The 27,009-nt window shown below is 37.0% G+C and overlaps 1 protein-coding gene and 1 non-coding gene across 3 annotated transcripts in view; both read right to left on the bottom strand.

Annotated features, from left to right (window-relative positions):
- Nfatc3 (nuclear factor of activated T cells 3) overlaps window positions 1-27,009 on the bottom strand; it is a 102,351-nt gene that overhangs the window by 53,615 nt on the left and 21,727 nt on the right. The window lies entirely within an intron of this gene.
- On the bottom strand, window positions 100-203 carry LOC114090981 (U6 spliceosomal RNA). The gene has a single exon (XR_003582442.1). It is a non-coding gene; the product is annotated as a U6 spliceosomal RNA (small nuclear RNA).

The raw sequence follows: 27,009 nt of genomic DNA, 5'->3' as shown, positions 1-27,009 counted from the left end.
TTTAAGTTGATTTATAGTAGGTTATCTATTACAGTGAAAGAAAACTGACTAACACATCAATTACCTTTTCTTTCCCCTTTTTAAATTTAAGATGGGTATATACATATATTTTTTACAATATGGAACAACTTACAAATTTGCACAGAGGCCATGCTAATCATCTTCATATTATTTCAGTTTTATCATATGTACTATGGAAGCACTGTGCACGCATGCACATTCTCTCTCTATACACACACACAATGTTTTAATTCTGAAATATTTCTTAATCAACCAAAACAGTTTTTGAAGTACACTATTCTTTCTCACCTCTCTACTTAAACAGAAGTAGAAAGTAAGTGTTCCAAAAAAGAAAACCCATATGTGATTGGGAAAAAAAGCTGAAGAAAAAAAGCTATTAAAAATTAAAAACAAAACAAAACAAAAAACACTGGGGCTTGGGATGTAGCTCAGTGGTAGAGCACTTGCAGAGCATACATGAGGACCTGATCCCCAGCACCTCCGCCCCCACACCCCCCCCAAAAAAAGGAAGGGCTTTAGTGAAAATGTAGAGTGACTGCTAATGGATATTGGGTTTCTTTTTAGGAAAATGACTGATTTAGAACACAATCAATATTCTAAAATTGGCTGTGACTGTAGTGATGGCTGCACAATTCTGTGAATATACTAAAAATCGCTTAGTGTTACATTTAAAAGGATTTAATTCCCAGCACTGCAGAAAAGCAAAACAAAACTCCGAATTTGTTACTGCAACACAGGCTATTAGAATGACAGAATAATACAAGGTCCAGAAACAGATAAAGTACACAGAAGATATCTCATAAGCTTATAAAGACAGAATAATCTCATAAAACTGGGACAAAGGACAAACTTTTTTTTTTGTGGGGGGTGGGCTGGAGACTGAATCCAGGGCACACTTCACCACCAAACTACATCCCCAGCACTTGTTGAGACAGGTTCTGCTAAATTGCTAAGGGTCTAGACTTGCTAAGTTGCAGAGGTTAGCCTCGAACTTGCAATCCTTCTGCCTCATTTTTCCTAAATTTCTGGAATTACAGGTGCCCAGCTTTTTCTGTGGTATTCTTACCAAAAATAAAAATAAAAAAATAAATTCACCGGGCACAATATCACACACCTGTAATCCTAGCAGCTGGGGAAGCTGAAGCAGGAGGATCTCGAGTTCAAAGCAAACGTCAGCAACTTAGCGAGGCCCTAAGCAACTCAGTGAGACTCTGTCTTTAAATAAAATACAAAAAGGGCTGGGGATGTGACTCAGTGATTGAGTGCCCTTGAGTTCAATCCCTAGTACAAAAAAAAAAAAAAAACCCACAACCCTCAATCTAATAATGAGGAAACATTAAACAAACCCAAACTTACAGAGATACTACAAATAACTCATCAAAAGTATGAAGACCATGAAAGACGAAGAAAGAACTAGAAAAATAGTCACAGAAGAGACAACAATTAAATGCAATGTGGGATCTTAAGATTAGATGCTGAACAGAAAAAGGACATTCATAGGGAAACACTTCAAAATGAAATGGCTTTGGGGTTTTTTCTGTTCGGGTTATTTTCAGTACTGGGCATTAAAACAGAGGTACAATACCACCGAGCTACAATCCCAGCCTCATTTTGAGACAAGGTCTTACTAAATTGCCCAGGTTGACCTTGAATTTGTAATCCTCCAACCTCAGTCTCCCCCAAAATTACAGGCATGCATCATCTCATCCAGCCCAGAGGTTTTTTGTTTTTTTTTTTTAAAAGAAAGAAAGAAAAACAATCAAAGAGGCTGCTAAAGAATGTACCATAAGCTACAATGGAATATTAACAAGATAGATATTAAGGAATATCTTTCACCACAAGAATGTGGTGAAGAAAAAAACTAAATTTGTGGATAAAAAGAAAGGTGTATAACCCAAACATGTCACGTGGATAACAAGAAAGACAAAACACTGAGTGAAGAGGCAGAACAGGGGTTGGAGGGGAAGAGTAAGACAAAAGAATGTGGTTCAGGAAATAATATAGAATTGTAACATAATAAATTTGTTAAGTTACCACATGTGTGGTTGTTCATCACAGCAGCAGTTAACAAATGAAAACCTGATAGAAATGTACATTTCTGATCCTACCACAGACCTACAGAATCACAAATTTTGGGTGTAGGGTTCAGCAATCTGATGTGACTGCTCTCCAGGAAACTGAGACACAGTAAATTCTGAAAAACACTGTCATGTAGAATGAGGGGAAAATACAAGATATAGGATAGTGGGTATAATACATACATAAAAACAAATGAAGTAGATGAGATTGTGCATTTAGATATGTATATATGCTACATTTTTAAAAATCCATTCATCTACTGAGGGCATCTAAGTTGGTTCCACAGTATATAAAGTTGTAAAACCATCACCATTATCTAACTCTGGGGGTGTGTGTGTTTGTGTGTATGTGTGTTGCTGGTGATGGAATCCAAGGCCTTGTGCATGCTAGGTAATCACTTTACCACTAAGTTATGTCCCCAGCCCTAATTCCATATTTTTCTTGCCTCCGCAAAGAAACTCCAAACCTATAAGAGTTAGGAGAAAAAAAATAAAAATAGGTAGAAAGGATACAAAAGGCAAAGACGAGGAAATATAATCTTAAGGTTCTATATACCTTTCCAGGTGTATCATTCCCTGAGCCAGTTTCTCTCCTATGCCTATCACTCCCAAATTTCTAGAAAATCTCTAAGTCTTAAAGTTACCATAAATTCATTCGCTTATGTAAATTACCTTGGGCACTGTTAATTAGCCCACCAAAAAAATAAATAAAATGAAGAAAGATATGATATTTTAAGAAACCTATAACTTAGGGTACTTTCCAATGTTATCTACCAATCAGGTAATGAAGACCACCTTCAGCCTAAAGATACTAAGAACTACCAGACTGACAGCCTTATACCCTTACTTTCTGACACCCTTATAATCTTACTCTCCCATAACCAGACTTCATCAAGTTTTCTTTTAAGAGTCAGGAACCCTGAAAACACATCTCTTTCTAGATTGAGGAATATCTTTCACCACAAGAAAGAATGTGGTAAAGAAAAATGTGCATTACTTACTTTACAAAATTAATCTATCCCTCTTACTGATATATGCTCAATTTTTTTTCTGTGACATATGTGAAGGACCCCACTTATCCTGAATTAAGTGTCCCCCTTTCCTTGGTAATTCCTTGGGAACCTCTTCTGGTGATATCACTTTTCCAGTGACACCATTAGCAGTTACTCTGCATTCTTCCTCCCCTTAACTCCCAGAAAATATTACTCTACTTTGTCGATATGAAAACTTAAATCATGCACATCTTCTGAATCATTACTAAATATAATGATTTAATGTAATTATGATTTAACTGTAATGGAGTAACCACTTAAGATTTGGAAGTAGTACGATTCAGTGGTGTCCACCTGTAATTCCAGGGACTGGGGAGGCTGAGGCAGAAGGATTGCAAGTTAGAGGCCAGCCTCAGCAACTTAGCAGGCCCTGTCTCAAAACAAAAAGGGCTAAGGCTGTAGCTCAGAAGTACAGTGCCCCTGAGTTATACACAGTATTGTATGTGTGCACATATGCACCCTCATGCTCTCCATATATAAAACTTCAAGGCAACAACTCCTCTATCCACCATGGTGTAACAGAAAACATATACTATATTTGGTCTTTGTCCCAGATTCCTGGCACAGAGCTTCCTTGGAATTTCCTGAGAGATGGGAACATCTTTTGTTATCAATAACAAGCCCCTTTTAACCATACCTGAGTTTATGATAATGAGGTGACTCTCTGGGTACCTAGATAGATTAAGGATAGGGGCTGGTCTTCAGAATGATGATGGCATGATTAGAGCATTAGAACTTTTGGCTCCCACCATACCCACAAAACAAAGGGAGAATGGCTGGAAACTGAATCCAGTCACCAGTGGCAGATGATTTAATCAACTGAGTTATCTAATAAGATCTCTAATAAAACCTTTGCAACAATGTGTTTTGAAGAGCTTCCAGTTGGTAAATTCACTGAAATGCTGGGAAGGTGATATGCCCAGAGAGGGCAAGGAAGCACACATACCCATTTCCATGTCTTGCCCTACATATCTGTTCTATTAGGCTGTTCCTGAGTAGTATCCTTTATAATAATCAAATAAAAGTTAGTTGTCTACTTGAGTTCTTCTTGTGAATTACTGAACTTTAAGAGGGGGTTGATGAAACCTGCAAATGTGTAGCCAGTCAACATCTGAAGTGGGGGAAGTCTTAGGAAATTGAATCCTTAACTGGTGGGGTATAAATCCAAGACTATGCCTAAATTTGAATTCAACTGAACTGAGTTTTTAACAGGAACTTAGGCTGTCTTTGCTAAATGTGGATAAAACTTGGCATCTCTACTCTCTTTCTGTAACTGTCTGCTTTATTACTTTTAACTGGGTCAATTAAAGGTCTCTGCTCAGCTCTGCATGAAGGCATGTTAATCATTAAAGGAGCGTTCATCTAAAAGGTGGTAACAAAAGGCTTATTATCCCTAAACTTACCCAACCTATCTCATCCCACTCAAACCAAGGCAGCATCCTGCTTCAGACTTCCCTGGAATGGCGCCTACAAGTCTTCAGTGGTTGTCCTACACCTTCCAGTAACAAGAGGAAGCAGGTACATCACCCAATGTGAGACTGCCCCTAATCCAAGCAGTAGCAATCATCTATCTCATGGAAATTCACTTGACCCTTCCAGAATCATAGATCTGATAAATAAACACCCTGAACAAGTGGAAATTGTCCACTTGAGGATAAGAACATCTCTAGAGTCACCTTACAGAACCAGAACTGAAAAAATAATCAACCAGACCACAGTCTGACCAAGAATATTAATTATATATACCATTCACCCTCTGCCCCAACTTTTACTGTATTAATTAAAAAATTATTTTCTTACTTTCCACCATTACCTTTTCAGTTTTATTTTGGGCAGAACCTGGTCTGTTAGGACCCCCAGAGTCAGGCCTCTGGCCTAGGACTCCAATAATATATTAAGAGAATCAGTGAATTGAAGATCCATTTACACAATACCATCCATCTGCCTTCACTCCTCTCCAATACCTACCAATGATATATTTTCTTCAAATACAATGAGTCAATCTTTGAAAAGAAATTTTAAAAACCTTGTTAAGTTCTTTATTATGGAAGAATTGTATTATACAACTCAGAAAAAAAATGTAAAGGAAAAGCTTCAAGACTTTGGATATGGCAATTATTTCTGGATATGATATCAAAATCACTAGCAACTAAAGTAAAAATAGATGAATTGAACATATCAAAATTGAAAATATCTGTGCATCAAAGGACACTAACACAAAAATTCCCTATGGAGTGGAAGAAAATATTTGTAAATCTTATATCTCATGAGGGGTAAACATCCAGAATTTATAAAGAACCCCTAAAATGGACAAAAAAAAAAAAATTACTAAACAGACATTTTCCCAAAGAGATACAAATGGACAAAAAGCACATGAGAGGTTGGGACTGTGGCTCATCAGTAGAGCACTTGCTTTGCATGTGTGAGACACGGGGTTCAATCCTCAGCACCACATAAAAATAAACAAAATAAAGGTATTTTTTAAAAAGCACATGAAAAGAGATGCTCATTACTAATTACAAGGGACATGACAATCAAACCACAATGAAATACCAACTCACACCAATAAGGATGGATACTATTAAAAAAAAAAAACCAGAAAATAGCAAGTTTTGGAGAAAATGTGGAGAAATGGAAAAACTGGAACACTTATGTGCAGTTGGGAATGTAAAATGATGTAGATGCTATGGAAAACAGTCAAGCATCTCCACAAATAATTAAAAACAGGATTACCACATGATATAGTCCTAAAATAATTTAAAGCAGCAGTTGGGTGTAGTGGTGCACACCTGTAATCCCAGTGATTTAGGAGGCTAAGGCAGGAAGATCACAAGTTTGAAGCCAGTCTCAGCAACTTAGCAAGATTCTGTCTCAAAAGAAAAACTAAAAGAGGGCTGGGAATGTGGCTCAATGGTAGAGCATCTCTAGGTTCAACCGCTAGTACTGAGGACAAAAAGGAAAAAAAAAAAAAAAAAAAAAGACTGAAAACAGAGAATCAAAGAGAGATTTATACATAACTATTTTCATAGTAATGTTATTAACTAATCCAAGCATCCATTATCAGATGAATAAACAAAATGCAGTGTACATAAATATTATTGTCTTTAAAAGGACACATGCAGGGGTGGGGTTGTGGTTCAGTGGTACAGCACTTGCCTGGCATGTGTGAGGCACTGGGTTCGATCCTCAGTACCACATAAAAATAAATAAATAAATAAAGATAATGTGTCCATATACAACTAAAAAAATTTTTTTAAATATCAAAAAAGGACACATACAACACCATGGATAAAACTGAAAATGTTTTACTAAAATAAGCCAGTGACAGAAAGAAAAATACTGTGTGATTCCAGTTATATGAGGTACCTAGTCAAATTCAGAGTCTTCCTGTTCCAAAATTTTCTTCACTTTGAGTTATATCCTGCCAATGTAGGTTCAATGTAAACAGCTTTTGCTTTTCTTCCCCAAAGTTTCATTTAAAAATGTCCAACAGACATTTTTCCAACTACTATCTAGCCTTGTTGCGAAAAGTTACAGAAACTTGTCCCAGGACCTTGTTTTTCAAGCTATTATCCGTAATGGCTCAAAAATCTTTTTATTTCAGAGATCCCTGGGTCTCAGAAGTTTTGATTTATCAGATATTTCCAGAAGTGGTTATCTCATCAGTTCAACAATGTCTACAAGAAATCAGTTTCTGGGGGTATAGCTCCATGCCAGAGTGCTTACAAATCATGTGTAATACCTTGGGTTTGATACCCAGCAGTGGGAAGGATAAAAGAAAGGAAGGATGAAAAGAAGGACAGCTTGGTGTGGTGGCACATGCCTGTAATCCCAGCGGTTCGGGAGGCTGAGACAGGTTCAAAGCAGCCAGCCTCAGCAATGGAGAGGTGCTTAGCAACTCAGTGGGACCCTGTCTTTAAATAAAATACAAAACAGGGCTGGGGATGTGGCTCAGTGATTGAGTATCCCTCAGTTCGGAAGGAAGGAAGGAAGGAAGGAAGGATCTTGCTATATTTCATTTTGACATTTTGAGGGTACTAACTTTGTGCTATTCACTTTTTAATCCTACTGAAAACACAATAGTAAATAAAACAAAGTCCTTACCCTCATGGATCTTATATTCTAGTAACAAATGTCAGATGGTGATATTGCTATAAGGAAAATTAAACAAAGAAGACTGTGAGGAAGCAAGATTACTACTTTAGAAAGGGAGGTCTGGAAAGGCTTCTCTAATATTTGAGGAGGTACCAAAAAAGTATGAATTTAACACAGCTATATAGAAATTTGGGAGAAGAATACTGTAAGCCAAGGATAATTGCAAATAAAAAGGAATGAAGATGGAAGTGTTCTCAGAGTGGATGAGAAATTCTAATGGGACTAGAATTGAGTAAGAAAGGGAAAATAAGAGTGGATGTATGCGATTAGAGGAAAGCTAGTCAGGGACCTTGTAAGACGAGAAACCACTAAAGGGGACTAGACAGAAAAGTGCCATAATCTGATATACATATCTAATAAGACATGTGAGAGGCTACTTGTAATAACAGGTAAAAAATAATGGAGCACAGGACCTGTGTGGCAGTTGGTTGTAAAAGTGTAAATAACAATAGGAGTCAGATTTTGGATGAAGATAGCGCTGACAGAATTCCTTGCCTAGATATGAGAAGAATCAAGGATGAGACCAAGGCTTGAGGCATGTACTATTTTAAGAACAGTACTTCTTCTTTTTCTTTTTTTGGTTCTAATTGGTTATACATGACAGCTGAATGCATTTCGGTTCATTGTACACAAATGGAGCACAGCGTTTCATTTCTCTAGTAGTATACAATGTAGAGCTGCATCATAGTTATATACGTACCTAGGATAATGATGTCTTTTTCATTCCACCATCTTTCCTATCCCCATGTCCTTGCCCCACCCTCCCTCTCCTTTGCCTAATCAAAGTTCCTCCATTCTTCCCATCCCCCCCCCCCATATGGATCAACCTCCACTTATCATGGAGAATATTTGGCTTTTGGTAAGAACAGCACTTTTTTTTTTTTAAGTTATAGATGGACACAAAATCTTTATTTTTATTTATTTTTATGTGGTGCTGAGGATCAAACCCAAGGCCTCACACGTGCAAGGCAAACGCTCTACCACTGAGCCACAACCCCAGCCCAAGAACAGCGCTTCTAATCACATAAATGAAAAGGAAAAGAGAGATTCGGGAGATATGAAAAAAACTTCTACTATGTATATATTGAACTGAGATTCCAATAAGTACTTCAATGGAAATATCAAGTAGACACTTGTACATAAAAGCACAGGCTGACCATGAAAATTTAGGAGTCATAAATGTATAGCTATTTAAATCCACAGACCAGAATATCACCACAGAGTTGAGACAGAGAAGAAAGCAGGCAACTGTGAGGCATAGAGAACTTCGAGGTTTAGGGATTAGGGAGGGGAAAAAAAAAAGAATGAATTGGGAAAAGATGCCAGGTATGCTGGCAAGTGCATGTAATCCCAGCAACTTGGAAGGCTAGAGGAGGATGATTGCCATTTCAAAGCCAGTATGGGCAACTTAGTGAGACCCTGTTTAAAGATAAAAAATTTAAAAAGGGCTGGGGCTGTAGCTCAGTGGTAGAGAACTCCTAGGTTCAATTCCCAGTACTTTGAACAAAGAACAAATGGGGGGTGGGGGGAGACATCAGTAAAATTAAGAAGAATGTGGCAGGTGAAGACCTACTAATAATGTGGTTGTTATGTTTATTGTTATTTTTAGGAACTATTCTACATGGTTAGCATAGAAAGACATGCTTATAAGTATGGTCCTTATCCTCATGAAATATACAGTCTCAAGAGAGACTGACAAAAACATAAATTAAAAATTTCAAGTACTACTAAGTGATAAAAAAGACTAAAAAGGAACTTATTTTAGACAGGCTACAGAAATTGCTTTTTTGACAAGATAACATGTAAAATAAAACCTCAAAAATATTTAGGAACCAGCAAGCAAAGAAAGGAAGGCAAAGGTAGAGAAGGTGATAATTCTGACCTAGAGGAACAACATAAGAAAACAGAATCTAAGTCTGATAAAATGTTTGTTTCTTTGAGGAAGTTAAAGGCCCAATGTGGCTAGAGCTAACCAATGAAGAGAGCTGGAAGAAGCAAGAACTATAACCACAGTAAGGAGTGTGAATTTTATTCAAAGTATACAGGAAACCATGGTAAGAGTTTTTAAAAGAATAACATTTCCTATTATATCGGAGAATAACTTCAACTTTTGTATATCCAATACCTAGCAAATCCCTAACATTTATTTCACCTATAATAATTTGTTAATGTTGTTGAATTATTTCCCTTATAGAATCCATGTTACTCCCTAAATTATGTTCTGCAAACCCTCAACTAGAAATTTCTGAACCATGATTTTCTTGGTAATGGTATCAGACTTGTTGAATTAGGATAAATCAAGAACCACTTAGCTGATAATGTCACCTATCCAAAAAGTAGTTACACACACAGAGGTAAAACAAATCTCTGAACACCCAAAATACAGAGACACAGCATAAAATCTCAGATGTTTAATTCAAAGGAATGTGAATTTTCCTTGGCCTCTTGTTCAAGCACTCTAACTCAGTTTCAGAACTCATAATACTATATGCTCAGATTAGAAGCAGGAAACCAGAAGAGAAGGTGGCTGGAAAAGAAATGGGGGGAAAAAAAAAAACAAACAAAAACCAGGCAGTTCAAAGGCATAGTACCTTAAAAGCATCCAGAACAATCTGTTCTATAAGAATTCCATCTATGAGTGTGCCTTTTTTTCTACATCCTCGCCAAAACATATTGTTGTCTTCAGAATAGCTGCCATTCTTACTGGAGTGAGATGATAGAGTAGTTTTGATTTGCATTTCTCTAATTGCGAAAGAGGATGAACTTTTTTTTCATATATTTGTTAATTGATTGTATATCCTCTTCTGAGAAGTGTCTGTTCAGGTCTTTGGCCCATTTATTGACTGGGTTGTTGTTATTATTATTATTATTATTTGGTGCTTAGCTTTTTGAGTTCTTTATATACCTAGAGATTAGTGCTTCATCTGATGCATGAGGGGTAAAAATTTGCTCCCAAGATATAGGCTCTCTATTCACCTCACAGATTGTTTCTTTTGCTGAGAAGAAACTTTTTTGTTTGAGTCCATCCTATTTATTGACTCTTGGTTTTAATTCTTATGCTATAGGAGTCTTATTAAGGAAGCTGGGACCTAATCCCACATGATGAAGATTAGGGCCTACTTTTTCTTCTATTAGACGCAGAGTCTCTGATTTAATTCTTAGTCCTTGATCCACTTTGAGTTGAGTTTAGTGCATGGTGAGAGATAGGGGTTTAATTTCATTTTGCTGCATATGGATTTCCAGTTTTCCCAGCACCATTCATTGAAGAGGCTATCTTTTCTCCAATGCATGTTTTTGGTGCCTTTGTCTAATATAAGATAATTGCAATTTTGTGGGTTAGTCTCTGTGTCCTCTATTCTGTACCATTGGTCTACTTCATACATTCCTGGTGGGACTGCAAAGAGGTGCAGCCAATATGGAAAGCAGTATGGAGATTCCTTGGAAAACTGGGAATGGAACCACCATTTGACCCAGTTATCCCTCTCCTGAGTCTATACCTAAAGGACTTAAAAACAGCATACTACAGGGACACAGCCACATCAATGTTTATAGCAGCACAATTCACAATAGCTAAACTGTGGAACCAACTTAGATGCCCTCAGTAGATGAATGGATTTTTAAAAATGTAGCATATATACACAATGGAATATTATTCAGCAATAAAAGAGAATAAAACCACGACATTTGCAGGTAAAAGGATGGCGTTGGAGAAACTAATGCTAAGTGAAGTTAGCCAATCTCAAAAAATCAAATGCTGAATGTTTTCTCTGATATAAGGAGGCTGATTCATAGTGGGGTTGGGAGGGGGACCATGGGAAGATTAGACGAACTACAGATAAGGCAAAGAGGAGGGAAGAAGGAAGGGGGCGAGAGGTGTAAAAAAGATGGTGAATGAGATGGACATTATTACCATAATTACGAGTATGAAGACACAAATTGTGTGAATATACTTTGTATACAACCAGAGATATGAAAAATTGTGCCCTCTCTCTATATATAATAAGAATTGTAATGCATTCCGCTGTCATGTATTTAAAAAATAAATAAATAAAAAGAATTCCATCTAATCATATTGCTTATTTGCAAAGTACATTTTCCTTTAAAATGTCAATTATAAACTGGGCCTAATTGGTGCATGCCTCTCAAATCCGAGCTCCTTGGGAGGCTAAGGCAGAATAATTATCAAGCTTAAGGCCAGCCTAGGTTACAAACCCTGTATGAAAAGAGAAAAGAAAAAAATTTTTAAAGGACTAAGGCTATAGCTCAGTGGTAGAGAGCTCGCCTAGCCTGCCTGTGGTCCTGGGCTCAATCCCCAGAACAGATTAAAAAAAAAAAAAAAAAAGTAAATTATAAATTTAGTCCTTGCTCATTATTTCATTAGTATTATAGTTAATCTAGGATTGACTGGAGCAGATGAATTTTATTTTGGGGATCCCAGTCTCAAAATAAGGGTTGTTGCAACAAGCAACAAAAGGAACATTACTAAATCAAATGGACATGGTAAAAGTTTAAAATGTTTGTGCACAAAGGAAGTTAGCCAATCTCAAAAAGCCACTGTAAAGTGGTATAGATACTGTGGGAAACAGTTCGATAGTTCCTTGAAAGGTTAATGAATAATTGCCATTATGAGCAAGCAAGTCTACCTGCAGTTACACATATCAGAGAAAATGAAAAGTGAAGCACATGGTCTACAAAGAAAAAAAAATCTGCAAACCACTTTTCTGATTAAAAAAAGTACTCAGAATATATAGAGAACTCTAATAACAAAAAGACAAACTACCCAAGTAAAAAATGGGCAAAGAATATGAATAAACATTTCCCCACAGAAGATATAAAAATGGCCAGCTAACACATGAAAAGCTGTTCAAAATCACTGCCCATTAAGGAAATGCAAATCAAAACCACAATAATACTTTTTTTTTTTTTTTTTTTAATACCAGGGATTGAACCCAGGGACTCTTAACCCTTGAGCCACATCCCCAGTCCTATTTTGTATTTTATTTAGAGACAGGGTCTCACTGAGTTGTTTATTGTGTGGCTTTTGCTGAGGCTAGCTTTGAACTCACAATCCTCTTGCCTCAGCCTCCTGAAAAATAATACCATTTTACACCTACAAGGATGCCTTTGAAACCACGGCCACCCCCCTGCAACACTCATACTAGGGATCTAACCCAGGGCCTTGTGTGTGCTAGGCAATCATTCTATCACCACCTATATCCCCACCCTTTTGTTGTTATTATTATTATTTTATTGAGACAGGGTCTAAGTTGCACAGGCTGGCCTCAAACTGCTGGGATTACAGGCATGCCCCATGATGCTCAGCTTTAAATTTTTTTTACCAGAAAATGTAAGTGTTGGTGAGGATGTGAGAACCCTAGTACATTACTGGTGGCAATGTAAAGTGGTATAGATACTGTGGGAAACAGTTTGATAGTGCCTCAAAAGGTTAATGAATAATTGCCATATGAGCAAGCAAGTCCACCTGCAGTTACACATATCGGAGAAAATGAAAATATGTCTATATAGAAACTTGTACATAAATGTTTATAGCAGCATTACTCATGTTAGCCAGAATATGGAAACCTAAATAGTCCTCTATAGATGAATGAATAAGAAAACTGTGATAAATTCGGTAAAATACAAAAAGAAACTAAGTACTGATAGATGCTACAACTTGAATGAACCTTGAAAACATTATGTTAAGTGAAAGAAGTCAGACACAAAAAAGGCCACATACTATATGACGCTGCCTTTTAAATAATTTTTGTTGTTGTTGTTGTAGTAGATGGACAGAATGCCTTTATTTTATTTATTTTATGTGGTGCTAAGGATCAAACCTAGTGCCTCACACATGCTCAACTCTGCCACTGCTGAGCTACAGCCACAGCCCATATGATGCCTTCTTATCTGATATATCCAGAATAGGCAAATCCAAAGACACAGAAAGCAGAATACAGGTCACCAACAGATATGGGGAAAAAATGAGGAGAGACTTTTTAATGAGTCTGGGGTATTCTACTGTGGGTAACGAAAAGTTCTGAATCTAGAGAGAGCTGGTGATTACCAGGCACAGTGATGCAAGAACTTGGGAAGCTGAAGCAGTAGGATCACAAGTTCAAAGCCAGTCTCTGCAATTTAGCTAAGACCCTATTTAAAACAAAAATAAAAAGGATTGGGGACAGCTGGGTGCAGCAGCACACACCTGTAATCCTAGCAACTCAGGAGGCTGAGGCAGGAGGGTTGTAAATTTGAGACAAGTCTTGGCAATTTGGTGAGGTCCTAAGCAATTTAGCAAGATCCTGTCTCAAATAAATAAATAGTTAGATTAGATAGATAGATAGGGGCTGGGGATGTGGCTCAGTGGTTAAGTGCCACTGGATTCAATCCCCAGTACTTGGGGAAGCTGCAGGTGGGGGAGCTGGTGGTTGTACCACATTGTAAATGCACTGAATATCACTTAATTGTATGTTTTTAAATGGTGATTATTATTTTGAATTCCACCTCATTAGAAAGAATGCAAAGAACTTTCAGTGAAGAGGACTGAAAATATTCATTTACCCATGTCCTTTTCAAACTCCACTAACTGATAAGAAAATAATTATAAAATGGATGTAAACTTCCAAGAACAAAAAGAACAGGAGGTGAAACCACAGCAACAAAATTTTTAGATGCTGGAATGTAGGACTCTTCTTGGTAACTGATTTAGAACTTGAAAAATCTAAAATATAAGCCAACAGTGAGGAAAGCCAAGGAAAAAAATGATTTATAACAAAGAACCCCAAACACTCAGAAAATGTACTAACAGGTATTCTGGAAGAGGATGTGAAACCAAAGCTAAAAACAAGACTGGTATAAAGTTTATTTAAAGAGTAGCTAAATCTATTCCTGAACACCTCCCACCCTATACTACTGAATGACTTCCTTGAGGCAAAAGATGAAATTTTGTGAAGAGGTAAAAACAGATGACTGAAAGCCTGGGCAACCATACTAAATACAGAGTGATGAAATAAAAGTCCTTAAAACTTGTATACTGAAAACTTAAGTGCTTTTCTACTCCTTAGACTCAGAATAATGGGCTTATTTATACTCTGCAGGCAATGGACTGGAAGATTTCTCCTTTTGGGAAGCTAATTAGCCTAAGAGTAAAGAACTACAGATATTAACATGAGTGGTAAACTAGTAAAAACCACTACAACAAGGCCTGCGGTTAGCAAATGACACTGGTGATATATTACCAATAAAATTTTGGTGGTTCATTTTTTAATAATAAGCAGATAGTGACAATCACACCAGCATTTGAGAAAATCTTCTATTTTAAATCTTCAACATTAGCCAGGTGTGTTGGCACATGCCTATAATCCCACCAGCAGCTGTGGAGGCTGAGGCAGGAGGATCTTGAATTCAAAGCCAGCCTCAGCAATTTAGCAAGGCACTAAGCAACTCAGGGAGACCCTGTCTCTAAATAAAACACAAAAAAAGGGCTCAATGGTTAAGTGTCCCTTGGTTCAATTCCCAGTAACTAAATCAATCAATCAATCAATCAGCAACATTAAGACAGATAAAAGGAAAAGAAATGCAGATGGAAAAGCGTTTGTAATAAGATAGAAACAACAAAACCTACCCTCAATACCCTCACAAAAAAAGATAATATTGCAACCCTGAAATTAGATTATGTGCTTATTTTAAAAGATTAAATAAGAGCCCCTAAAATCGTTTATTATATAAATATATACTATTTTATTTGAGCCTTATAAATGGAAGATTTCAGGAAAAACTGAAACATGAAATTGAAGAAATCTCCCAAAAAGGTAAGCCAAGAATGAAACAGAAAATAGGATAAAAATATTGAAAGACGGAAGGAGAACCTCATTGTTATACAGAATACATATATGATGTTGTGATGAGAAAAAGAAAAAAAAGTATGTCACATTAGATTGGATAGGGAGAAAGGATGGGAGAGGAGGGGAGGAGTAGGGAGGATAGGAAGGGCAGCAGAATAGAATAGACAATATGATTGATGTATGTACACTCCATGTATGTATTATATGTCAAAATACATTCTGCTGTCATGTATATGACTAAAAAAAAATAAAAATAAATCGTATGGTAAGAAAAAAATAATTAAAATTTTAAAAGTTAAAAAAATAGGATAAAAATATTGAAATCTATTCCTGAAAACTGGGAGTTACAGAAGAGAATCGAAAATGAAAAAAAGTATCATTGAGTATCCAGCATAATGGATGAGAACAGATCCATACTGATACACATCATCTTGCAATTTTAGAACACAAAGGACAAAGAGAAGAACCTAAAAGATTGGGAGGAAGGAACGAGTTATGAGAAGTAGGCATGAGAGCCGGGCACAGTGGCACATGCCAGTAATCCCAGCAGCTTGGGAGGCTGAGGCAGGAGGATCACAAGTTCAAAACCAGCCTCAGCAATGGTGAGGCGCTAAGCTACTCAGTGAGACCCCGTCTCTAACTACAATTAAGAAACAGCATTTTGTAAGATAATGAGGGTTAAAAGCTATCAATTGGCTAAACCTAAAACTCTTCATAAAGAAAGAAAAATAAGAATATTACAAAAAAGGGAAAATTAAGTTGGAAATGAGAATAGATTAGCAGAATCAAGAGTCTTAAAATGCAATAAAGAAGTAAGAAAAGGTGAACTAATTTATACCCAAAATTCATTAAGCAAAGGAAATTTGTTTCACTCAAGGACATTCTGAAGGGTGGGGATATATTCCATAGGAAGAGCTCTTGCCTAGCATGCATGAAGCTCCCCTGGGTTAGATCCGTAGCTATGAAAAGAGAAGCAGGAGGAGGGGGAAATGGGAAAGAACAACTACAACATATTGAGAAACTGTGACAAGAGTAAATATAGACTTTCACAAAAATACTCATTTCTATTATATCCTGCCAAAAGGGAAAGAAAATACTTCCTGTTTTAAAAACCAATGGAAAATATCCATTAAAAAATTAAAAAATAGGGCTGGGGTTGTAGCTTAGTGGTACCTCACACAGGTGAAGCCCTGGGTTCAATCCTCAGCACCACATAAAATAATAAATAAATAAATAATATTAAAAATTAAAAAAAAAAACCCAATGGATTCCACTGACTTTACATTTTATCATTGCTGAAAAAATAATAATTTAAGGGAAGCCTCATGAAAAATAGAAAAAGAAATCAGGAGAATAATTCAACAACAACTTATTTACACAATTATGCTTGATTATATGGACAAAGACAACAGCATAGAAATGGTGCTACAATCACACCTTAACATCCATGTATTAGAAAAAATAAACTCCCGCCTATAATCCCAGCAGCTTGGGAGGCTGAGGCAAGAGAATCATAAGTTTGAAGCCGGCCAAAGCAACTTTAGTAAGGCCCTAAGCAACGTAGTGAGACCCTATAAAAAATAAAAAAAAATATATGTATCTCTAAAGTGTCTACATTTACCCTTTTTACTTCTTCCTTTTATTGAAAATAAGTGACCTGGAGCTAGGGTTGTGGCTCAGCAGTTGAGTGCTTGCCTCGCACTGGATCTAATCCTCAATACCACATAAAAATAAATAAACAAAAATAAAGGTATTTGTTCATTTACAACTAAAAAATGAAATTTTTAAATAAAAGAAAATAAGTGACCTGTCTCCAAAATAAATTTAATTTCTCCTTCTATGCTCTAAATTCCATCCCTTAATTTCATCACTTCTCTTTCCATATCTTCAATCTTCCCCTTCTTTCCAGTGGCTACTTCCTTCAATCTATTACTCCCTTTAAAAAGATTCCCCCAGATGAGTTGTTTTTAGGTTCTTCTCTCTCCTTCCTCTAAAAGAGTGGTTCTCAAAGGGGAACATTTGGGAATATCTGGAGGCATTTTGAGTTGTCACAGATAGAGGGGCATTCCTGGCATATTGTCAGTGGGGGCCAGAGATGCTCCTAAACATCCTACAATGAACAGGTCAATCCTCCCCCACAGCAGACTTATCTAGCTCAAACTGTCAATAGTGTCAAGGTTGAGAGAACTTGCTCTCAAAAGTAAATTCCTAGAAAGAGTGGTATACTGTCTTGTCTCCACTTTCTCACTTTCCAATGTTATCTGGCTTCAGATCACATCTTTTCAGAGAAACCAATCTTAATAATAGCCATTATTACCCGAATCACTAAACCTAATGTAAACTTTTTCAGCCATCATTTGTACAAATTTCACTGAGGCACTAAGGCACTAGAGATAATTTTTTGGGGGGGTGGGGTACCAGGGATTGAACCCAGAGGTGCATAACAACTGAGCAACATCTCCAGTCTTTTTTTTTTTTTTTTTTAACATTTTTTGACACATTACCTTAATTTTATTTATTATTTTCATGTGGTGCTGAGGATCAAATCCAGTGCCTTGCACATGCTAGTCAGGAGCTCTACCACTGGGCAAAAAACCCAGCCCCTCAGTCCTTTCTGAGACAGGATCTCACTAAGTTGCTGAGGACCTCATTAAGTTGCTTAGAGCTCGTGATCCTCCTGCCTCAGCTTCCTGATCTGCTGGAACTTCAGGCATGAGCCACCACACATTCTACCTTATTTATTTATTTATTTAGTGCTGGGGATTGAGCCCCAAAGTGCTCTACCACTGTGCTACATCTCCAGGCCCCCGCCTTTTTAAAGGGAAGTCTTGCTCAGTTTCTGAGGCCAGCCTTGAACTTACGATCCTCCAACTTCAGCCTCCCAAGTAGGAGAGTTACAAGCTACTACCTTTCCTTCTTAAAATTCTCTTTTAGAAAGGCAAACATGAAGGTTGAAGCAGGAAAAAAAAACAAACAAAGAATAAATGCAGTGCTCACTTCAACAGCACATGTACTACAACTGAAACAACATGACTCCTACACAAGTATGACACACAAATTTGTAAAGGGTATCACATTTTCCTGGAGTATTAGATGCAAAAGTAGTAGCTTTAAATTTACAGAACTAATCTAGCTAAAGCAAATTCTTCTCTGCTGTGACCAAGCCAATATATTCAGAATGTTATCTCTCTAAAAGCATTTTTCCTAATTCAACTAAGATAACTTTTAATATGCTCTTAAATATCAAACCAGTGGTGGTTTGGAGAGGTCATTTGTGAATAGATGCTCTTAAATATCTATATATCTATACCCGTATCTATATATCTATATCTATATATAATCAATATATATATATATATACATATATATAATGAATATATAATCAAATCTCACAACTCAATAAAAAACAAACCCAATTTAAAAATGAATAAAGGACTTAAATAGATACTTAACCAAGGGAAATATACAAATGGTTAGTAAGCACATGAAAATGTTCAATATCATTAGCCATTAGGAAAATGCAAACCAATCACAGCACAATACCAAAAAAATAGGCAATAACAAGTAAATGCAAGAATATAGAAAAACTGGAATCCACATAGATCTGGTGGGAACATAAAAAGGTATAACTTGTGGAAAAGTTTGGAGAATTGTCAAAAGTTAAAAAATAATTAAAATATGATCCAGCAATTCCATTTTAGGTATACACCCAAGAGAAATGAAAATTTACGTGCCCACACACCAATTTTTATGTGAATGTTTATAGTAGTACTAATAACAGCACCAAAAATATTAAATAGGGGTAATATTTACTTGGGGTAAATCTGACAAAAGATGCATAAAACTTTTAGACTTAAAATTTAAAAATATTTGCTGAAAAAAAATTAAAGGAAATATGATTTAATAATAAAACAATGAAGAGGTCTGGGTATTCAGCTCAGTGGTAGAGCATCTGCCTAGCTTCTGCAAGGCCCTGGGTTCAACCACCACCAATAAAAATAATAACAAGAACAACAGAGATCTTATTCACAGGATAGAAGACACAATTATAATTTAGATATCCACTCTCCCAAAACTATCTACAGATTCAATATAATCCCAATCAAAATTCCAGTAGGTCACCAGGCATGGTGGAACATGCCTATAATCCCAGCTACTCAGGAGTCTGAGGTAGAACAACTTCAAGGCCAGCCTCAGCAATTTAACAAGACCCTGTCTCAAAATAAAAAGGGCTGGGAATGTAGCTCAGTGTAGGGGTGGGGGGGAATTGAAAAAGAACAAAACTGGATGAGTTACATTAGCTGATTTCTATGGTTACTATAAAGATATAGTAATCATTTTGTTTAATTTTTTTTTTTAGTTTTCGGCAGACACAACATCTTTGTTTGTATGTGGTGCTCAGGATCGAACCGGGGCCGCACGCATGCCAGGCGAGTGCGCTACTGCTTGAGCCACATCCCCAGCCCCAAGATATAGTAATCATGATAGTACAGTATCAGTAAAGGACAGAAATACAGCTCAATGGAACAGAACAAACAATCCAAAATTAAACTCACACATATATAGTCACCTAATTTTTGACAAATGGTAAAATTAATGCAGTGGAGAAAGAATAGTATTTCAACAAATGGGTATGAAAGAATTAGATATCTATGTGTAAAAAGAATAAACCTAGAACCATTTCTTACATCATACACAAAAATTAACCCCCAAAACTGATCATAGTCCCAAATGTGTATGAATCTCCAAAAGAAAATCTGTGAGTTTGAATTAGGCAAAGGTTTCTTGGATATATCACCAAAAGTACAACCCATAAAAGAACAAATTGATGCCACCTGCCTGTAATCCCAGCAGCTTGGGGGCTGAGGCAGGAGGATCACGAGTTCAAAGAAAGCCTCACCAACAGCGAAGACTAAGCAACTCAGTGAGACCCTGTCTCTAAATGAAATACAAAATAGGGCTGTGGATGTGGCCCAGTGGTGGAGTACCCGAGTTCAATCCCCAGCACCCTTCCCCCCAAAAAAGAATAAATTGATAAATCAAAGTCATCAACATTTAAAACTTCTACAAGAGATATTGTTAAGAGAATGAAAACACAAGCCACAGATTGAGAGAAACTTTTTGCAAAGCATATATCTGATAAAGGACTTGTTTCTTTAAAAAATTTTTTTCAACTCATAAAACAACAATAAGAAAACAACAATTTCTTAATAAGATGGAATTTTTTAAATTATTTTTTTTATATGGTGCTGAGGATTGAACCCATTGCCTCACACGTGCTAGGCAAGCGCTCTACCACTGAGCCACAACCTCAGCCCAATCAACTCAATTTTACCAGGGACAAAGACCTGAATAGACACAAGACCAAAATGACATACAGATGGCAAAAATAAAAAAAGACAGCCGGGCATGGTGGCACATGCCTATAATCCCAGTGGCTTGGAAGACTGAGGCAATAACCAACTCAGTGAGACTCTGTCTCCAAATAAAATACAAAACGGGCTGGGGCTGTGGCTCAATGGTCCAGTGCCCCTGAGTTCAATTCCCAGGACCAAAAAAAAAGATGCTCAACAATATTAGTCATTAAAAAATAAATAAATGAAAGACACAATGAGAGATCACTATATACCCATCAGAATAACTAAAAAAAGTGATAATACCAGATGTTGCCTAAGATCCAGAGGAACTGGGTAACTCATACACAACTAGTGGGAATGTGAAAGTGTGGCAGCTGCTTATAAAATTAAACTCACATTTTGAAGATCAGAAGGCAACTGTACTTTTGGCCATTTATAGCTCAAAAATGAAAACTTGTGTTCATACAAAAAAAAATCTGTACAAATATTCAGAGCAATTTTGTTCATAATAGCCAATAACTGGAAATAACCCAAATATCCTTCAATGGGTAAAACATTAAACAAACTGTAGTATATCCACATCATAAAATGCTACTCAGTAATACAAAAGAACAAACTATTAATATGCTCAACAACTTGGTAGGACTGCCAGGTCTAAGTAAGGGTGGGGAGGGAAGGAGTGGGTGTGGCTATAGAGGTCAGTGAGATGGAACCTTGTAATAATGTAGCAGATATGTATCTTTTTTAATATTTATTTTTTAGGCACAGGTGGACAAAATACCTTTATTTTATTTTTATGTGGTGCTGAGGATCAAACCCAGTGCCATGCATGCTAGGCTAGCCCTCTACCTCTGAGCCATAACCCCAGCCCGCAGATCTGTATCTTGATTGTGGTAATGGTTATATGAATCCATACATGTAACAAAACTACACACACATACACACACACACACACACAAACACGGTGCATATATAATGTATATCTCAGTAAACTGACTGCACTAATGTCAATGTCCTGGTCTTGTATACTACAGTTAAGCAAAATGCTAACAATGGGAGAAACAGTACCGAGTACCCAGAACAGCCCCCGCTCTTTATTGCAACTTCCTGTGGATCTATAATTATTTCAAAATTTAAAGCATTTTAAAATTTTATTTTCATAGTACTGGGGATCAAACCACTGGCCTCATACACGCTAGGCAAGTGTTCTACTATTGAGCCACACCCCAACCCCCCCAAAAGCTTTTTTTAAATGGGCAAAAGACCTGAACTGATACTTCACCAAAGAAGATATGAGATGGCAAATAAGCATATAAAAAAGATGTTCAAGAAGCCTTAGTCATCAGGAACATAAAAACTAAAACCAAAAGAGATACTACTACACACCTGTCAGAATGACTAAACTAAAAAAGCCTTACCAAATGTTGGTAAGGATGTAAAAATATGTAATTCTGCTGCTAGTGAAAATGTAAAATGATATAACTACTTTAGATAACACTTGGCTTGTTCTTTAAAAACTAAATGCAAAACTAACAAATAATCCAAACACTCCATTCCTAATATGTGTCAATACAAAGACTTATAGATGAACATTCATAACAGTTTTATTGTAATAGCCAAAACCTGGAAACAGTCCAGTAGTCCAAACAAATTATAGTATTCACACATAATGGAAACTACTTTGCAATAAAAACAAATTACCTATTTACACCCTCAATAACATGTATAAATCTCAAAATAATTATAAATGAAGAAGTCAGACCCACAAAAAAATAACATACTATGATCCCATTTATATAACATCTATAACGAGTGGTTATCTGAGAAAGGGGAAGAAGAGAGTTTTACAAAGGAAGAAGAGGAATCTTCTGGATAAGTTAGTTCACTGTCTTGAACGCGGTTAGTTTCATGGGTTTATACATCTATCAAAACCTATAACTAGGGAGGGGATGTGGCTCAGTGGTAGAGCAAAGTTCTGGGTTCAATTGCCAGCACCACACATACACAAACACACACACACACATACATATATAATTGTGCAAATATTTGTAGCTTATATCAAACACCATAAACCTGTTTTAATAATAAATAGCTAAAACTCTCTTCTACCTCGGCTTTCATTCAGTTCAGTATTCAGTATTCTCTCTTGGTTTTTTTTTTAGGGGGGTGGGTACTAGGGATTGAAACCAGGAGCGTTTTACATCTGAGCTACATCATCCCCAGTAAACTGCCAAGCCTAGCCTCAAACTTGTGATCCTCCTGCCTCAGCCTCCTGAGTTGCTGGAATCACAGGGATGTACCACTGCACCAAATTTGGTTATCTATCTTAACTCTCTGACACTTCTTCAGGGTTTTCTCTGGCCATCAAATACTTGTTGAAAGTTTCCAAGACGCTAATACTTACAACCTTCTTTTCCCATTCTAATCTACAACCTCCTGCAGTGACTTCACTCATGCCCATAGCTTCAACTATCATCTGTATCTTCTGGGCAAAATTCTTTTTTGAATCCTAAACTTTTATTTCCAGTGCTTAACAAATCTAGATATACCTCAAACCAGACATATACATCTATACACTCTTCTCGCATTCAATATCTTTATTTTCTTTACATTTGTTTCACAAATAATTACCAGATTGTAAATTCCATGGAGGGTAAGGACCATATCTGTCTCAGTCACCTCTATTTTGACAGAATTTTCATGCTGCTTAGCACATTTTATTAAATAAATTCTACGCCCCCCAACTTCAAGTCTGATTCTCCTACCACAATTGACCCAAGCTAGTAAAACAGAAATCATCCTATCCTTCTTCCTCTCCTTACACAACTGATATCAGATCCTTCTGGTTTGTTTTTAAATATTTTTTTATTTATAGATTATGTGGTGCTGAGGATCAAACCCAGTGCCTCACATGAGTGATGAAAGCACTCTACCACTGAGCTACAATCCCAGCTCCAGATCCTACCGGTTAATCTTCTCTAAATCTATCTCAGTTCTATTTCCACCTTGGCATCTCTACTACTCTACCCTTTTCATTTGTCAGATATATTTGTTCCCACCTCCATTCCTGCTTTCCTCAATCCATTCCCTAGAGTGCAGCAGTGATCTGAGCTATAAATGATACTTCTGTCCAGTTTGGAATTCTTCAATGGCTCCCCAATCCTTCAAACTAAAATCCAAACTCCTCAATACAGCATTATAGGTTTTCTTTCTCCAGCCACATCTGGACACTCCAGAATCCTGATCTTCCACTTTTCCAAATGCTCCTTAACCACATTCTTTAACTTGTCTCTGGGCATGGTAATCAATCAACCTGATTGATTTTTTTCTTTCTGGTGAACTCACCCTTATGGATTTGGCTCAAAAGCACCCTCTTGAGGCCGGGGGGGTTGTGGTTCTGTGGCAGAGTGCTTGCCCAGCATTATGTGAGGCACTGGATTCCATCCTTAGCACCATATAACAAATAAAATAAAAGCATTCTGTTCATCTACAACTACAAAAAATAATTAAAAAAAAAAACCTTCTCTGACCTCTCAACTCAGGGATAAGTTCTTTGTCATTATATTCTCAGAGGACCTTCTTTATACTTGTTACATTTATACTGCTGTATTTATTTATGTTCCCTTCAATAGACTAAATCATATTCAATTTGTTTTTTCCAACACTGGGCACATAATATTGACACAATAAAATTTATTAAAGATTGAATGGTTTAGTACATCCACCTAATGGAAGGAAACTTAAGGTCCCTTTCAGCTTAGTTACTCCAAGACATCATAGAGTGCTCCTGTCCAGTACCCAATGCATAGTCTTCTATTTTTTTTCAGTTTAACAAAAGCTAGTTCCTTTCAAACTGGCCATAGAGTGATATAAAACTAGTTTAATAGACATTTTCACAACACTTTACTAGCTGGGCATGGTGGTACATGCCTGTAATTCCAGTTACTGGAGAGGATAAAGCAGGAAGATCCAAAGTTTGATGCTGGGCTAGACAACTTAGCATGACCCTATCTCAAAATAAAATTAAAAGAAAAAGGTGAAGATGTAGTTCAGTGATAGAGCACTTACCTAGCATGTGTCAGTCTCTTGGTCCAATCCCAGTACCACTAATAACAACAACAGTAACAATCAAATATATAGATTAGTAAAATTAAAAGAGTCAATAGATGTAGCTCAGAGGTAGAGTGCTTGCCTAACATGTATGAAGCCCTGGGTTCAATCCCCAACCCAACCAAAACAAAAACGAAAAACAAACATTTTACTATATTTTGATCAGAGCTGGTTTTGTGAGGTAACCCGTTAAGATTCTGTACATCTATATCACCATCAGATTGCATTCAGATCACAAAGAATATGAATTTAGTACCCCCTACATCTCTGGCCCACCAGACACCAAGTTCACTGGACACAGAAACCTACCAATAAAGGATCAGTTATACTTCCCTCTCTTTTTCTGCACCTCTATCATCTCAAAGTCCATCTCAAGAACGGTGACAAAGCAGGAAAAAAAGCAACAGCTAGAAAAAGTAACTGCATGGTAAAAGCCACATATACATTTTAAAGTTCCTCAAATTCAGCACACTGTAGTTAATAAGTGCAGAAGGTTCTTGTGGTAACCATCTCACAGGATCCATTTTCCCCTTCTTTCAACAATTTTTCATCCATGTACCCATTCCTCTTCCATGAAGCAGGTGCTCCAAGAGAAGCCAATCACATCAATCAGTCCAAGGGATAGTCCTGGTTGGCTAAGAATAATTCCTTCCATCTTTATTAGCGACTAATTTAGGAAAGGGAATGTAACCCAATTTTGGCCAATGAAATATAAGGTTAAGTTTGCTGAGACCTTCTAGAAAAGTTCTTCTGCCGCAGTCTGGCTGGGCACAAAATCACGAGCCACTCAAGCAGGAACAAACTTTATTTTTTGAAACTGCCGCCAATACCCCGTACGCGCCCGGGAAGATTGCCGATCCACACACACAGCGTTCTCCCAGATCCCAAGAGGAAGTTCCTCCTCCAGAATTCCCTCCTACCGCACTTCCCCAACCAATGGGAACTCTCCAGGAGTCCCGTAGCAGGCCTAGGTGGACAGCAGGAGTCCAATATCCATATGAATGCAAATCTTAACATAATCATATCATCTCAATGGCTTGCTGGCATCACCTTTCAACCAAAAATGCCATGCATCATATTACTTGGCTGTGGCTCTTAGCATCTCCCCCTTTCTGTTAATTAAGTAACAAGCAATGTGGCTAGGGACCATGCCTGTTAGGTTTGTCCAATTCAACATATGGTTCTTACCCGTTACGGGATGAACTGACCTCTAGGTGTCAGCCTCCTATCTTAGGTTGATACCACTGCAATTGGATCATACGTGTCACTGACTACCGGTCCAGCACATAGCCATACTTGTGGATAGGCCTATGCACCAGTGTGGGGGGGCGAGGTTCTTTGCCTCACCTGTTGGCCCCCAAATTTGGCCTTGGTGCCGGTGGGGGGGTGAGGTTCTTTGCCTCACCTCTGTTGGCCCCCAAAATTAGACCATCACTAGTAGAAGGGAGGAGGATACAGAAATGCCACAACACCAAGTCAACTGACGGCTCCTTAGGAAAAATTGCATCACTGGTGACACATCAGCAAAGATACGCCAGCACTACCATAATTTGCTGCATCAACAGATAGATCACAATGCATACAAGTGATACATAGTCCAGGCAAGTTCTGTAAGCAGTTCAAAGCGGAGGAATCTATCAATATGCCCATTTCCTCCCAAAATAAATCGACTCATTGACTGAGCATTACTTGTTGAGTTATTATTCATAGATGCATCAGTTTATACAGTTTGTTGTGATAACTATCGAAGAAACTGTAGTTTGGTTTCATCTTTGTCTTCACCGGCACTGGGATGAAGATAGGAATTCTGACAATGATGCTAAAAAAAAAAAAAAAATATGTAATATTCTAACAGGTACTAAGAAAACAAATTTTTGAACGATTTACATTATCCTGAACAGAATTATTAAATATAATGAAAAGGAAAGGTGAAAGTAAACAAACAGATCTGTTAACCTGCTTATTTGTACACATTTTAAAACAATCCTCAACAGCTGTTTACCCAATTTAAATTAAACCATTAAAATCACGTGAATAATAAAAAAAAATTTGGATCCATTTATTCATGAGCGCTCCTCATATATGATATATGGACATACGCACATACAGACATACAACACAAAACAGAAGTGTGCACACGTAACATACAACACATAAGACAATAGTAAAGGCCTTGTAGCTTTACATAGGTGAAATCTCCATTGCAATGTTTAAAAACTCCACAGTCAAAAAATAAAACTGATCAGAAAAACATTAACCTAGGTCTGTATGAGCTTAAAAATAAAATAGAACTTTATGATGTGGGAAAAAGCAATAATAAAATAGATATTGAAAAAAGCATCCTGGTTAATTACTGTCGAAGATGTAAGAATAGCCAAGCGGGAGTTCTGGATAT

This window comes from Marmota flaviventris, chromosome 18 (genome assembly GCF_047511675.1).
Source record: "Marmota flaviventris isolate mMarFla1 chromosome 18, mMarFla1.hap1, whole genome shotgun sequence".
NCBI classification, from domain to species: Eukaryota; Metazoa; Chordata; class Mammalia; order Rodentia; family Sciuridae; genus Marmota; species Marmota flaviventris.
Note: the sequence above shows the minus strand (reverse complement) of the source record. Positions and strands in the feature narration are given on the sequence as shown.